The sequence below is a fragment of the Idiotropiscis lumnitzeri genome, chromosome 3, assembly GCF_059441095.1.
Source record: "Idiotropiscis lumnitzeri isolate Australia: NSW breed Sydney's pygmy pipehorse chromosome 3, RoL_Ilum_1.0, whole genome shotgun sequence".
NCBI lineage: Eukaryota > Metazoa > Chordata > Actinopteri > Syngnathiformes > Syngnathidae > Idiotropiscis > Idiotropiscis lumnitzeri.
The window spans coordinates 29,023,193-29,039,509 of record NC_142393.1 but is presented as its reverse complement, the minus strand read 5'-3'; the positions used below and the strand labels follow the sequence as shown (position 1 = coordinate 29,039,509).

General features: G+C 45.0%; 1 pseudogene; it reads right to left on the bottom strand.

The window, feature by feature from the left end:
* Positions 1 to 15,085: 15,085 nt before the first annotated feature.
* Positions 15,086 to 16,095, bottom strand: LOC148340747 (uncharacterized; annotated as a pseudogene).
* Positions 16,096 to 16,317: the final 222 nt, after the last annotated feature.

Below are 16,317 nucleotides of genomic sequence, written 5' to 3'. Positions count from 1 at the left end.
TGGTGGAGATGGAATAAATGGTCCAGAAGGAGAACCGTAACTACAGCCTTCCACTGGCCAGGGCTTAATTGCAGTGAATAAGTGAATTCAATACTGTGGGAAACAAGAGTCTCGTCTGTTCAAGGCTCAGTTCTGAGATCTGTGTGTGGAGGAACGCCCATGAGTGGCCCCTGGAGAGGCTCTACAGAGACAAATGGCAGATAATCTCCAAATCCAGCTGTGAAAACTGTTGTTGCATCATTCACGGAAATTTAATTCACTTCAAGCTCTCTAAACTGTGAAAAGTGCTTTGAATTATTAGCCCTTTAGTGGTAAAATTTTTTTTCCGTCTTTAATAATAATAATAATAATGACAGGGAGCCATTTATGTACAGTATACCCTAGGTATTTCACAAATATTTTTTTTCTTCCATTTTTTTCTTATACCTGATTTCTGTTTGTATATTTGTATATTGTTTAACAATCGCATTTTAAACATATTTTTGGATATGGTAAAGGAGCTAAGATGTTTTCAGTTCATTGTCATAGCTATTATATTTGTTCTTGTTCTGGATTTTGAAAATACACCCGTTAGCCGTTTCAGACAGCTTCTGAATACTGTGATTTATGTATTTATTTACGTTATTATACGTTACCTGAGCTGTTTTAAATTCAACTAAGTCACACAATGTTCAAGTAAGTGTTTTTAAGTTGATAAATAGTGTATTGGTAGGATGTCAATAATTCTGATTGCCTTTTTATGTATTTCAAAGAATGGGTGTGTTTTTTTAAAAAGTGTAGCCCAATATTTCCATACAATAAACCAAATAAGGCAGTAACAGTGAGTAAAATATGGACAATGATTTCTAATTGAAGAAATTCTTTGTTTATAAAATAGCTCGGGTTTTTGACTTCTTGAAAATCAACCCATATCTACTTTCGAATACATATATCAAAGTCCATGCATTGACTTTGGAGTTTAAATTAAATTACTTTAGGCGTTTTAAAAAATCACTTCAGTTAACAAGGGGTGTCCATCTCTCCACAAGAGACGATTGGATACGATTCTTGATACATCATGAGAATGATTTGATTTGGGTCATCAAATCAAAAACTATTTTCCAATTCCAATATTTATTTTTTAATACCTAAAAGTTAATGTAGTCTTATTTACTTCCTGTGGAGCCCTACAACCTCTGCTCACTTGTGTAAGCCAAACATAATGGAGTCACTGGTGCAAAGACGGACAAACACAGTCTATTGGTAGTTTTAATTTAAATTTAATTTAATTTAAGCTTGTTGGAGAAATCTACATGTTTTTGCACACTTACCAAAGCCAAAATCAAATACCAAATTTCGTTAGTTTTATATCTTTGACATATCATTAAACAAAATCACCTGCCCACATTATCTTCACTGGGCCTTGCATAGCAATGCTGCTGGACTGTGTTGCTTGTGGACTGAACTAAACCTGTCGCGGGTTTCCTGGAGGCTATCCCAGCCGTCTTCAGGCAGTAGGCGGGGTACACCCTGAATAGGTTGCCAGCCAATCGCAGGGCACACAGAGGCAAACAACCGCTCACGTTCACACCGAGGGACAATTTAGAGCGCTAAACCTACGAGGCTTGTTTTTGGAATGTCGCCGGAGTAGCCCGAGGAAACCCACGCAGGCACTGGTAGAACATGCAAAATCCACATAGGAAGGCCAGATTTAATAATTGTGTGTGATGCCAGCCCATTAATAATAAAAATATTAATGTTAAAAATAATAATCATAAGACTGAATAATTAATACTGAGTAGGCACCACTCATGTCTTCAGCTCTGATATTTTGTGACAAGTCTATACCTTCCCTGTATAGGAGGTCGGTGAAGCAACTAGAGCGCTTTTCATCGTTATCAGCGGGCGTGCATCCAAAAGGACACAAGTGTGGCATGTTTGATGCAGCCCAGATGCTCTAGAACATGGGATGCATGCGGCCTGTAAAAAGAGATGAGGATTGAATCCCATCTGTGCCCATCACAACCTGCAGCTGTTATTGTATGCTGGGGCATGAAATAAAAAGAAAACATTGTTATCCTGTTTACGAGATGTACAATTCACAGACTGTACGGAGCCTACACATGGCAAAAATGACAAAAAACGCCCAAAAAAGATCTGACACGGTATTTCATTCCCAAAAAGGCAAGTAAACAATTACCACTCAGCAATAATAAACGTGAGCAACAAATCAGAGTGACAAGCTAAATGAAAGATGATATTTAGTGAGAGGGTTAAGGTGCCTCCTTGTTAATTTCCAAATCAGTAATGAGATGCAAATTCTGTCAGTGTGATGAATCTCCAAGGGGTGTCGAGGCCTGTTGCCTGCAACAGCAGGATACCTGTTAGCTGGGTTGTTTCTCAAGTATTGTTCCACATTGATTAATTCTTTTCAAGTCAGCAAACTCCAGTAGTCTCTTTCTCTCACATTCTCAGTGTTTGTGGGTTGTTCCTTTGTTTTTGGGGTGTGGAGAGGGTAGTGTTAGTGTATGTGTGTGTGTGTGAATGTCTCTGCGTGGTAGCCGTTACTTGGCTACATGCAGATGGTGGAGAGTGAGCGTTCTCGTGGCAATGACATCCTTTTAAAGGTATCCAATTACCATGGGGCCTCAGGTGTTCGACACACCGATAACTTTGGTGTCTGACAGTTAGCCGATGGAGGGGAAGCATGTCGCGTAGATTAAATAATTTGCTTATGATTTGATGAATGAAGAAATATCTCAGATGAGAAAAAATACAGCAAGCAAGTTGAAAAAAGATATATTCAACACACGCACACACACACGCGCACACACCCAGTAGTGTTGGGTTACTTCCGAAATGTAATATATTACATATTACTGTATGTGAAAGTAATAAGTTCCTTTACAATATTACAGTCTATGTTGAGTAACCGAGTTACTCAAGTTTAAGTTATTTTAAGTTCATTCAAGATAAAAAAAAAAATCAGGTATTAAGGAATTAAGATTTTGACACTTTGAAAGGATAATGCAAACCTTTTTAGCATACTATAGGAAAAATTAACTCGTAATGAAGATATATATATATATATATATATATATATATAAATGTACCCTAACTATATTGTGTGGGCATTAATATTAAATATTTTATCAATATTTGTATCAATAAGATTTAAAAAAATATATATAAATATTGGACTTTTTTTTCAGTAAATAAATGATCCATGCATTATCTGTATCGCTTCTCCTCACAAGGGTCGCAGGAGGTGCCGGAGCCGATCAATAGGTGGGGTACACCCTGAACTGGTTGCCAGCTAATCGCAGACATATAGACAAACCACCATCCGCAATCATTCTCAAGCCTAGGGGCAATTTATAATAACCTGTCGTCCACCGTGCCGCCCCAAGTGAATTCTGACAACAGAAATTTGCGGGTGGCCAGATGGAAAATCAAAAAGTTCAATATTACTTTTCATAATTGTTTGTGGGAATACATCTCAAAAGGTATTCCACTGGGGGAAAACACCAAAACAACACAAAACCTGTGCAGGTGACACAATGGTTATAATGTGCTACTTTGTCTCACTGGGAGTTATTTAATCACGGTTTTGTTTAGCTTTGACATTTTCCCGCCTACCACAATCACGCATCTGTCTTTCTGTCTGAGACATGTAAAATCAACAAAGGGTGCAGAAATTACTTGAGGTCAAAAGTTTCTTCAAGATTCAGACATATATGGAAATTGTGACAGTTTGCATCTTTCCTCCACTAGAAATCATTTTCAATTGCATTGCATTGCTTTGTCAAGTAATTTTGCTCTGACCATTTTTGAAGTTGTCACACCAAACATGGTCGAGACATCAAAGTCCAAAGTGATGACTTGATTTATTGATCGAACTCATCAACTTAATATTCATTTGCAGATTTCACCCACGTTTTCCAATCAACAAAAAAGAAAACTGTCAGAAAAACATATACAATACATAACATTATATATGCTGATTCTTCAACTTTTACGCAGGGCTCCACTGGATGTCTCAAGTTAGTGTCATACAGTGGGTAAGAACAGATAATATACAGTAATATTCATCATATCATCAAACAAATCATCAAACATTCATTTTTCCTTGTATCACCAAACATCATATTGATGTAATATAAATGATATCAATGTCATGAGAATCAATTAACATAAACCCATGTTGAGATGGAATAGTCGCATTCCCCCTCTTGGAGTTAATATCATCAAATTGCCTTCGAAGCAAGGGCAGTGATATGTAAAGTTGAGCTGCCCATTTATAGAAGGCGTTTCAACACATCACTGTCTTCCCCTGAAGGAAATGGGAAAAGCTTGGGAATGGTATCTATCACACATGAGAATTACAGCACAGCTATGTTGGAGAAATACAAGCATCAGCTATGTAAGAGGCAAACTGAAACATGCAAACATGGTTCTCGATGCCAATACTTCACATTCTGGCACCCGCGGCGTATTTGATTCTTCGCTTGAGCAAACCACACATTTGAAATCAAGGGGGATTTTCTCTGATTGTAGCAGAGACAGAAAGATAAACCTTGTCATATACAAGTCGGTTTGCATAAGAAGAGTTTAGGGATGCAAACATTGACTCCAATGACAAACAATCTCATTGCATGTAACTCGGTCATTTTGTCAATTTTACATCACAACATCATGGCTATAAATTTCTAGAGTGGAACATTCAGCATTTTTTTTCTTTTTTAATGTGGGACAGCATGAGTGCATAAATTGCAAAGAATACTAAATGCTTGCAGAAAATATTCGCCCTTTTAAAAAGTCAAGCTCAGACCAACGACTGTGTCTCACAACCGTGTTTATTTGAAATGAGCTATGCATATTTTATTGATTTCAGGAACAACGTATGACAGATTTGTGAGTCCCATCTTTTACACAGAGGAACCGGATGATACACCCTTTGGTTTAGAGAATTTAGTTGGAGAAGAGTTCTTTCTCTGCTCTCTAAAACAATATGTCATATTTTTAACAAAAGCATCCTATGTGGCGTCCTACCAAGAGACAGTAAGACAAGTTTTACTGATTCCAACTGTAGCCCTATTCATATACTCCCTGTGGATAGTAAAATACTTGGGAAAATTGTTTAATCAAATATTTAATTATTTTAGAGGAAATTATTAACAAATGCACAGCACACATATAGACCAGGGCACTCTATGTAATGCTGGCGTTCCCGGCGGTGCCGAGGTGGACTCGTTAAGAGCAGACAGGGACAAGCCAGAGAGGGTTGCAAGGAATTTATTATTCCGGCAGAGATCAAACGTAACAAAAGAACAATAACGAGGTGCCGATGGCAAAACCGAAAGTGCTGGTGGGGAACACACACCAGGGGAAAAACGCGATGAACAGAAAACGCTTGCAAAAGGCAAGAAAACAAGAACGAACGTAAATCGCTTACCACGGAAGGGTAAGGAAAGCCAATCAGGAAGCAAACACGGCCAATAAGGGCTAAGGCTAGAGACGGAGTCGAGGAACGGACAAGAGGTCGAAATACACGTGGAGCACAGAACAATGGCGAGAATAATCACTTGGTACATGGACGTGAGCAAGAGAATAATCCGACGCTGAATCGTCAGCGCGGAAGGGTTAAGAAGGACAGGTAATCATGACGTGATCAGGATCAGGTGCGTGGCAGGTGGGCGCGCCTCTCCAGGCGTGGCGGCATGCCAGGGGAAGAGCGCTGGAGAAACGCCCCCACGTCAGCTGGGTAAATACAAACAAACAACACGTGAGACACGGCACGAGAAAACGGGTCATGACACTCTAGCAGCATAGCATTAGTGCACATGACAGATAAATGTTTAAAAGAAATGGATATAAAGGAAGTTACAGGCACTGTGTTCCATTATTTTACTACTGCTTTTCATGTTGTTACAGGCTCAGCCTGGGACAGCAAGGTGGCATGTGACGTGCATTGGGAGGCGGGAGGAAGGACCCGGATGTGTGCTTGCTTGTATGACAGATGAGAGAATGAATGATCACAAAATAAACCCCGTTGTGCTAAGCGAAGTGATCGTCGTCTATGTTTCCCACGCTGGTTCCTGTCAGTTCGCCCTCACCACGGTTAGGAGCTGAAAAGGCTGACGCATACCTGATCCGGAAGGTAACATTGGGGGCTCGTCCGGGATCAAACTTAACGAGCGCGGAAAAAGACGTGGAAGATGTCAGCGCGCGACTGCAGCGGGGAAACTACGGGGAGCGGCCATGTTCGGCACACATTCTCTCCTACTAATCCATTCCTGATGGACATAATTGGGACTGTTGGGACCACCGCCGACGACGATCGTGTCGGCGCCAGCGGCACAAACCAACGATTCGCCTGTAGTACGCCGTTCGGAGCGGCGCCACCCGCCGTAGGGGAATGGCTGCTTACCCCGCCATATTCATCGTCATCCAACCCATTCGTAACATCAACAAACGATTGGCGGGCGCCAAAAGCTGAGCCCGCGGAGGCAGTGGAGGGAATTTATACGCGTGGTAAGAGCCGTGCCACGTCGCCTATGCGCCGTTCATGTGGGAAGAAAAGTAATGCTGGCGACCACAGTAACACCTGCTTTCAAATAAACTGTAGCTGTCGTGAAAGTGAACAAGCCCATGCTTTCTTTAATGGTGGTAACCCTTTCATGCATAGAAGCAATTCGCTGCCTTCTTACTGTGAACGTGACCTTTCCAAAGGGAGGAGTGCTAACGTTTCACTACACCGCTCAATGACTTTATACGATGACGGCCGCCATCTTGGTGATGATGATGAGGAGTATTTCGACCAAAGGGAGCGCATACCTACGCTACGACCAGGCCATTTTGATGGCACGGGATCCTGGAGAGACTTCCTCCACCAGTTTGAAAGCTGTGCCCAAGCAAATCATTGGTCTGAGAAAACAATGGCTGTCCAGCTGAGGTTCAGCCTGACAGGTGCAGCCGGCGCCATTGTCCACAAAAACCCAAGGTCTTCCAGGTGGAATTACCAACAAATAATTGATGAAGTTGAAATCGCCTATGGTCCGCGTTCGGAGCATGCCGCCGCCGTTGCTGTTGAATTGCGGCGGAGACGCAGACATCCGGGTGAGACACTTCAAAGCCTCCGAGATGACATCTATGAGAAAGTGTCCATCGCATATGCTGCCCGCACGGAGCTGGAGCAGGAGGCAATAAGTGTGGAGATCTTCACCAACGCCTTCGCGGATGCTGACTTGGTGCAAAAACTTCTGGAGGAGCAGCCGAGCACACTGTGCAGGGCTTATGGCATAGTCCACCGATACGAGACCACCAGAAGGGCTGCCCGAGCTGTCACTCAGCAAAGGCAACCAAGTTCACAAGTCACAGCGGAGCGACGCATCAGAGCGGCAATGGCACCGGAGGACCCTTCCTTGGCGGTAGGTCAGGGAGCAGTGGGGGTGGCCGGCCGTTCTTTTGTCCAGCTAGAGGGGGTGCCAGAAACTCCCAACTTGCAGCTTGTAAAAGGGGAAAGTGTGAAGGGGAACCGTGGGAGGGTTGTGTGTCACAACTGTGGTGGTGTAGGACACATACGGAAAAATTGCTCTTCGCCCCGCCAGCCCAAAAACACTTCCCCAAGTTTTGGTGTGACCCCATCACCTGATTCTGTTACGATAGTTAGCCGCGTAAAAGACACCGAGGACGAGATGAGTGTTTCAATACAAATTCACGGGATAAAATTGTGTGCTATCTTGGATTCGGGCGCTCGGAGAAATGTGCTGCCGCTTCGCCTGTATAACACTATCTCTCCCGAATGCAAACCTCAGATGCAGCCCTCCAGTGCCCAGGTTTTGCAGGGCATCGGTCCGGGTGGCGTAGCTGTCCTGGGCGAAACAGACCTGCCCGTGAATGTTGGTACGAAGGCGGTTTGCGTAAATTTTGTTGTGGCTAACACCACAGATGGTACCGAAGCTATCCTCGGGCATCCTTTCCTTCGGCAAGCTGAGGCACAGCTAAATTATGGCCGTCAAGAAGCTATTCTTTTTGGTGAGAGCGTGCCCCGCTGTAATCCGAACCGCAAAGTCCTGACCTACATTGTTCGAGTAGCCCGCACCACAGTGCTCGCGTCCGACTGCGAGTATGTGGTTCCGGGAGTAATTGGCCGTCGCCATGTAGGAGCGGGTGATATGATGATGACCCCAACCAAAGGTTTTGTTGAGAAGCATAAGGTTCTAGTGGCTCGTGCAGTCGTCCGGCCGCGCAACTCCGCGATTGTCCCCATTCGAGTTCTCAACCTAGGCGCGGAGCCACTCACTCTAAAGAGAGGGGCGGTGGTTGGGGTACTGCAGCCGGCCGAGGTATTGGAGAAGGGTGGACCACAGCCGCTAGTGGCACAATCTGAATCTTCTAACCATACATTTCCAATAGTGCCCGGCCACTTACAAGCATTGTACTCTGAGAGCTGTGTCAACCTCGGTGTGTCAGACCGTCTTAGGTTGGCACATTTGTTACAGTCTCACGGAGACGTTTTCTCCACGGGTCCGAATGATTTAGGTCGTACCAAACTAGTTCAACATGACATTTTAACCACGCCGGGTCCCCCTATAAAGCAACCTCCGCGCAGAATGTCGAGTGAAAAACAGGCTGCTGCCGACCAGCAATTACAGCAGAGTTTAGCTGTTGGGGCGGCTCAACCCAGCAACAGTAGTTGGGCTGCACCAATTGTAATGGTTAAAAAGAAGGATGAGACCCCAAGAATGTGCGTGGACTATAGGCCTCTGAACGAACGTACTATTAAGGACGCATATCCTCTGCCACGTATCCAGGACACCCTGGACACCTTGTCCACAGCCAAATACTTTAGCACCCTAGATTTAACTTCTGGATACTGGCAGGTGGAAATGACTGCGCGGGCCCGTAAGGCCGCCGCGTTTTGCACCCGCAAGGGTCTATTTGAGTGGAACGTGATGCCGTTCGGTCTCTGCAATGCACCGGCTACATTTCAAAGGTTGATGGACCGAGTGTTGGTCGGATTGCAGTGGGAGACGTGTTTAGTTTACCTCGATGACATCATCGTTCTCGGTAAAGACTGTACTGAAATGCTGGAGCGGTTGAATCAAGTTTTTGGCCGGCTGCGTCAGGCCAATCTTAAATTGAAACCCTCGAAATGTTGTCTTTTCCGGGAGAAAGTGGCTTACCTGGGTCATGTAGTGTCGGCCGAGGGCGTTGCCACTGACCCCCGAAAGATTCAAAAGGTAGTAGAATGGCCCCCGCCGGAAAACATCTCGGAGGTGCGCCAGTTTGTTGGATTGGCTTCCTACTACAGGCGTTTTGTGGAAAATTTTGCCACCATAGCTAGACCACTTCACGAGTTAACCAAGAAATACGCGCGATTCAATTGGACTAATGAGTGTCAAAGAGCGTTTGAGGAACTAAAGGGGCGGTTGACCTCCGCGCCTATATTAGGGTACCCCCTCGACGGTGGTGAAATGTTCCTAGACACTGATGCTAGCGATGCGGGTATCGGGGCGGTCCTCTCCCAAGTGCAGGGCGGGGCAGAGAGGGTTCTGGCTTATGGCAGTAGGAGGTTGTCCGTCACCGAGAGAAACTATTGCACTACAAGACGCGAACTTTTGGCTGTCGTCGAGTTCACGAGCCATTTCAGGCAGTATTTGCTTGGAAGGCCATTCAAGGTTCGCACGGATCACAGTAGTTTACGATGGTTAACTCGATTACGAGAGCCAGAAGGCCAACTCGCGCGGTGGTTAGAGAAATTAGCCGAATATGATTTTCAAGTGCTCCACCGACCGGGCAAGAACCATCAAAATGCGGATGCACTCTCTAGAAGGCCATGTCGTTCTTCTTGCCCGTGTGCGGTGCAGGAGCCTGCGTCGGGCGATCGATGGCGGAGTAATGCGATCCACGGCAGTCCGGCGGGTACCACAGGTGGTGGGGTACATGCACCGCATTCCCTAGTGGGGGTAGTTGAGGACAATAGAATTATGTCAACCCCTGAAGCAAGCATGATCCCGATGCCGAATCCCCCGCGCGTGAATGATCAGATTGAATCTTGCCCGAGTGTCCACCGTGTGAGCGAGCAGTCCCCTGCCGACCTGTTCAGCGGTTGGACCCCAGAACAATTAGTCGACGCACAAAGTGCAGACGCAGACATTGCCCCGTTAAAGATGTGGCTAGATGGGGGGGATAGTCGGCCACCTTGGACTGACATAGCTCAGCATAGCCCAGCCACCAAAGCATACTGGACACAATGGAAGAGACTATATCTGAAAGATGGGGCTGTGATGAGGAAGTATTACTCTCTCGATGGGAAGGAGTTCCACTCTCAGACATTGTTACCACGCACTTTCCGAAATGCCCTCATGGAGCAGATGCACGATGGCCCAGTGGGAGGTCATTTTGGGGTGGAGAGGACTCTGACCAGACTCCAGACTAGGTTCTATTGGTACAATATGAAGGATGATGTTACCCTGTGGTGCCGCACTTGCACGAGCTGCGCTGCTAAGGCACGGCCAAAGAAAACGCCTCGAGCAGCTATGGGAACCGTGCGGGTGGGTTCACCCATGGAGAGAGTAGCAGTTGACTTGATGGGACCGATGAACGAGACGGAGAGACATAACCGATACATATTGGTCGTACAGGACTATTTCAGTAAGTGGGTGGAGGCCTATCCGGTCCCAGATGAACGTGCATCAACGATCGCTGAAAAGATTGTAACTGAGTGGGTGTGTAGGTACGGCGCTCCGCACAGCCTGCACAGTGACCAGGGCACCAATTTTGAGTCAGCAGTTTTTCAAAGAATGTGTGAACTGTTGGGAATTGAGAAGACTCGCACGACGTCATTCCACCCCCAGTCGGACGGCCAGGTGGAGCGTTTCAACGCCACCTTGCAGAAGATCCTGGCCACCACTGCAGAGCGCTGCCACTGGGACTGGGATTTGATGATTCCATATGCAGTGATGGCGTACCGATCTACCAGACACAGCTCTACTGGACTAACCCCGAATATGGTGATCTTTGGGCGTGAAATAACTGAACCAATTGACTTGGTAGTCGGTCCGCCCCCAGACAACGTTGATAACACTCCACCCGAGTATGTCATGCAGCTCAGGGAGCGATTGGAGCTTTCCCACCAACTAGCCCGTGACGTGCTCGGAAGGTCAAGTGAACGAGCTAAGAGGCAGTATGATAAGAACATTTGCCAAGCACTGTACAAAATTGGGGATGCAGTGTGGCACCTGGTCAAAGGGACCAAAAGAGTGAAGAATAGAGTCAAGAAGTTCTTACCTGCTTATGAGGGCCCCTACTTTGTTGTGGGTGTTTTGGATGACCTGGTCTACAGGATAAAAAGAAGTCCACGGTCCGGCGCCAAGGTGGTTCACCACGACAAGTTGAAGCCTTACCACGCCCGAACAACGCTGGACAACAATTGGGCACATCAGGATGCCGACTCCTGGGCTCCAATGGAGGTACAGTCCCCTCCTCTTGACTCTGACTCATCTGTTCCTGAAGTCGGCCCCCTCGACCTATTGGACACACCATCGGAGGCAGAGGATCCTGTTCCGGTAGAGGCTACTTCAGGCCGCGCCGACTCATCATTGCCTGCAGCAGAGGACAGCGGTCCCCCTTCTACACGTGGTGTTCCTCCTCAAGTGGATGATATGGGGGCTGTATTCTCGCCCAGCAATCAGGCTGCGACTCATCGCTCTTCTTCTGCACCTGTGCAGATGCCTCGGAGGGCCCGCAGACCCCCAACATACTTTGGTGACTGGGTCCATCACTAATTGCTGAAGTTGCCTGAGGTAGGGTGTAGGCGGATCGCTGCCCTCCTCAGTGTTCGTGTAAAAAAAAAAAAAAAAAGTTCCAGATTGTTAATGCAATGTTGTAAACCAAAAGAGTTCCAGTAAATTGTAGTGTGTTATTTGTTTAATTATTTTTTATATTGCGTTTTGCACTTTTCGATAAAAAAAAAAATGTTGCTTAGGGGTCTTTTTGCATGACGCGTTGTGGGGCGGTTGTAGTGTGGATGAAGCATTGTAGTATTGTCCTGGAGTGATGTTAAGGGTTTAATCATCATCCAGAGTGGGGGTAGTGTTACAGGCTCAGCCTGGGACAGCAAGGTGGCATGTGACGTGCATTGGGAGGCGGGAGGAAGGACCCGGATGTGTGCTTGCTTGTATGACAGATGAGAGAATGAATGATCACAAAATAAACCCCGTTGTGCTAAGCGAAGTGATCGTCGTCTATGTTTCCCACGCTGGTTCCTGTCAGTTCGCCCTCACCACGGTTAGGAGCTGAAAAGGCTGACGCATACCTGATCCGGAAGGTAACAATGTCATTGATCATTGCATTCTCATAGCAAAGCTCAAATGTTCGGGTTTTTCTCCCTCATCTTTGGCTTGGATTAAGAGTTAACTGTATGGCAGAACAAAGCGAGTGCTGTATTTTCACAACCATAAAGCGCGGCGGATTAAAAGGTGGCGTCTCAGTTTAAGGCGCTATTTCTGTATTTGACACAGACATGCAGTGCACCGTATTATTGGGCGCAGGCATGGTAAAACATTACTTAGCTTAAAACATACGATAGCATGCATGTATGCTAAAACGTATGATTTTAAAAAGGCAGCGGGAGCAAAACTGAGTTCAGTAGTATTTGACAATGTACTCTCGTTTTCTTTTGATCAGTCCCATCGACAAATCTTTCAAAGTCCTCATTTTCTGTATCCGAAATGAACAGCTGGGGAAGTTCTCCATCAAGCACGCCAGTTTCCCTCTCGTCATTGTCAGTCAGTCTTTGTTGCTGTGCGGCCGCTCAGAACTGATGCCGGCTTTTGTGAAAGCTCGAACAACAGTACAAGCAGACACGTTAGCCCAAGCATCCACAATCCATTCCAAATTGTAGCGTTATTTGCCCAATCTCCCAGGCTTGGTAAAGCTGAACTAGCTATCTGTCATCCATCGCTCCAATGCTGCACATACTCACCCTTCACCCTTTTAATGTACGCATGCTGTCGTCATTAAAGGCATCCTCCTCCATTTTGGAGAAAATTTCAAACTGTTAAATGTGCCATATGGTTGTGAAAATACAGTATTGTGTAAAAGTATTTTTCCTACCAGTAGAAATATGTCTTGTGGGTTCCCACAAGGAAATTGTTTGGCAACACTTTTATTTTCTATTTTTTAGATATCATTTACCCGGTGCTTTTAAATAAACATGATCTGATAAGGTATGCAGATGACTCAACATTATTCTATACATCACCCTCATCAATCTTACTCAGAGATAAACTACAGGTCCATTTGAATAACATTATTAAATTATTTAACAGCCTCGTATTAAATAGTGCCAATACTAAATCTATTGCATTTGGAAGCACGGATGCTCTTCCTCATGCCACTGCGATCAATTTGTACGTTGATGTTATACAAGCGGAGCAGATGTCTGATCTGATCTGATTATATTGTTTCAAAGATGGAATGGCCATGTGGCAATTTCAAGGAAATGTTCTGCTTTTGTTCCATCTTCGATTATGCATGATCTTGCTTGATCACGTATTTTGTCACTCTTGGAGCATTGCCCTGTTATTTGCTCAAGTGCTCCTATAAAAGATGTTAAAAAAAACTCCAACTTACACAGAATAGAGCAGTCCGAAGAGTGCGCAACTCTTCATTCTGTGATAATATAATCAATATGCATAAAAAATGATCATGGCTAAAAGACGAGCAACCACTTTGTGGAAGCTAATGGGGATCCAATTAAAGAATAAAGAATAAGGCTCAGAGTCTCCAACATCAACAGAAAAAATAAAATAGCATATTAGGTTAAAAGGTTAAAAACATCTCCATGCAGTGAAAAATAAGTGTCCATTTTCGAGATGAAATACGGTAAATGTCATCATGATTTATGTTTTCCTTGCTTTAGAAGCTGATTAATTAAAGCATGATTAAAAAAAATGCAGGTTTGAACTTTTCCCCACTGCCAAATCATGGGTCAGGCATCATCCTTGAGTGCCATACAAATAAACCCTCTGCCTCTCATCTCACTAAAAGGCTACTTGAAATTTGCAGCTTTCAGACTTGAAGTTACAAGCCTCCTCTGCTTAAAACGCAATGCCTTCCTGCCCCTCTCTTGTGGTGCTTTTATGTAGCAGTTTGGGGTTAGGAGTTCACAAAGTCATTAAATGCTTTTCTAATTATTATTGATTGAGCACCAAAGGATCAATGCGAATCTGGAGTGCCCAAGAGAGATGGAAATGGGAGTGAGGAATGGTGCTCTCAATCCCACAAGAGCAGCAATTTACTAAACTGGTGACAGAGTTGGAAGAAGCAATGCATATATGGTTATTTCGCAAAACTATATACAGTATACCCATTACGGCTTTATTTAAGAGATGTGTTTGATGACGAGTACAAGAATGAAATTATGGAGAATGAGTTAGTGGCTTGTATCAAACAAAAAAACACAAGCTTCTGCTATTCAAAATTCTTAGTTTAATTTGGAAAAACATTTTTTTACCAGTTGTCATTGGCTAATTTTATATATTTTGTTACTGAGTTCACAATGCTAGTAAAGCTACGGGAACACATTTTGAAGGCACAAACGTCAAGTGAATGCAAGATGCGGCAGCTCATGCCTCCCGTTTGGTTGACCAGCACCTTGAGGACCATGTAGCGGCTCACTGGTCTTTCGATGACCTTGTCCCAGTCCAGGTTGAGACCGAGCTGCTTGGTTCATCATGTGGGTCATCAATTGAATAATTTGCTTTGAAAAACCAAATTCAATTCCATAAAATGAATTTGTATTCTTTAATTTGCATCATTACGTTAAAAAACTTAATCTGAATTAGACAATTTTAATTCATAACTATAAAATGTTTTTATTGTCTCTAATACTGTATTTGATCCTCACTTAAAATTCAACTCTGGTATATTTTCTAGGGCTGTAAAACAATTGAACATTTTAATTTCATTAATCACATATTAAAACTTAATTAATTGTTGATTGTAAGAAAAATCCTAGGATGCACTGAGACACATCAGCTGTGATGTGCCTGAGATCATCGGGGGTTTCGGGTTTTCCAACATCATCACCCCTCCCTCAGGTGACCAAGCCAGGGTTGATCAGGACCTGGGCTTGTGTCCCAGGAGCATTGGCCCACAGATTGCTTCTCCTGATCCAGAGCTATCTCTCTCTGCTGCCTTCATGGTAGTCTTGATGGCTTTTCTTTACTCAGCACCTGTGATGCCCAAGAGGGTGAGCACCTTGCATAGTGATCGGCCCGAAAAGCCTCTACACCCACTTGAATAGGCTCACAGCTTGCCTTCCAGCCTCATCCATGGCATTGCTCGACGAGCTCCTGGTACTTTGATTGCTTCCGCTCATTCGTATCCTCGATGCAATCCTCCTCAGTTCCATCAGTAACACTTGCCTTGAAGATACTGACGTTAGCACACTGTCTCGCCTCAATGAAGTTATTGTGTGTCTGGTAACTTGAGCTGTTTGCCCAAGTCCACTTGTAGAACCCAGTCCGTGCTGAGTTGAGGAGCCCAGCTGCTGGTTTCGGCTGTGACTGAGGCTGCTTGTCAGGTTGTTTATTCCAGCTGTTGCTTTTGGCCACGGCTTCAGCTATGGCTATAGAAATGGTCTTCAGCACCTGGTCGTGCTGCCAACGGTAGAGACCCTCCCCCAGAGGGTTAGAGCAGCTGGTCAGGATGTTCTCCAGCGATCCTTTCTTAGAGCATATCACGCAGGCTGGAGTCATTCGGGCCCTAGAAATGGAGATTGGATGGGCTAGGTAGGATGTCGTAGACAGCCTGGACCACGAACCAAATGCGCTGGGGTTCTGCCTGTCTGATCTCAGACCAGGTCATCTTCCTCTCCAGTACACCCTCCCACCTTGTCCATGCTCCCTGCTGCTGCATGCCCACCATCTTGCTGGTTCATTCTTACCCACTCTCTACACGCACCTCCTTCAGGACTAGCTTGCATTTTTCCGTACCACATGCCTTCTCATAGCGAGGTTGAGGAAAGGCTCCCAGCCCAGTCCAGCCTGTTACCACTTCACCCACCAGGGCCCTATGTATACGTAGTTGTGACCGTGAGATCATCCGTAAAGGCTCTGATGGGGGGCTGACTTACCAGATTTGGACAGAGCCTCTCAATTTTATGGCTATGGCAAAGAGGTTAACTGAGATTGTACACCCAGTTATAATGCCCTTTTCAAGTCTGTGCCAAACTGAAGTCATGCTCCCAGAAGTTCCCCTGTACCCGAAGTTCCCGTAGTAATTCAGGATGAGGTCCTTGAACTTCTTGGGTGCATGGTATAGGTC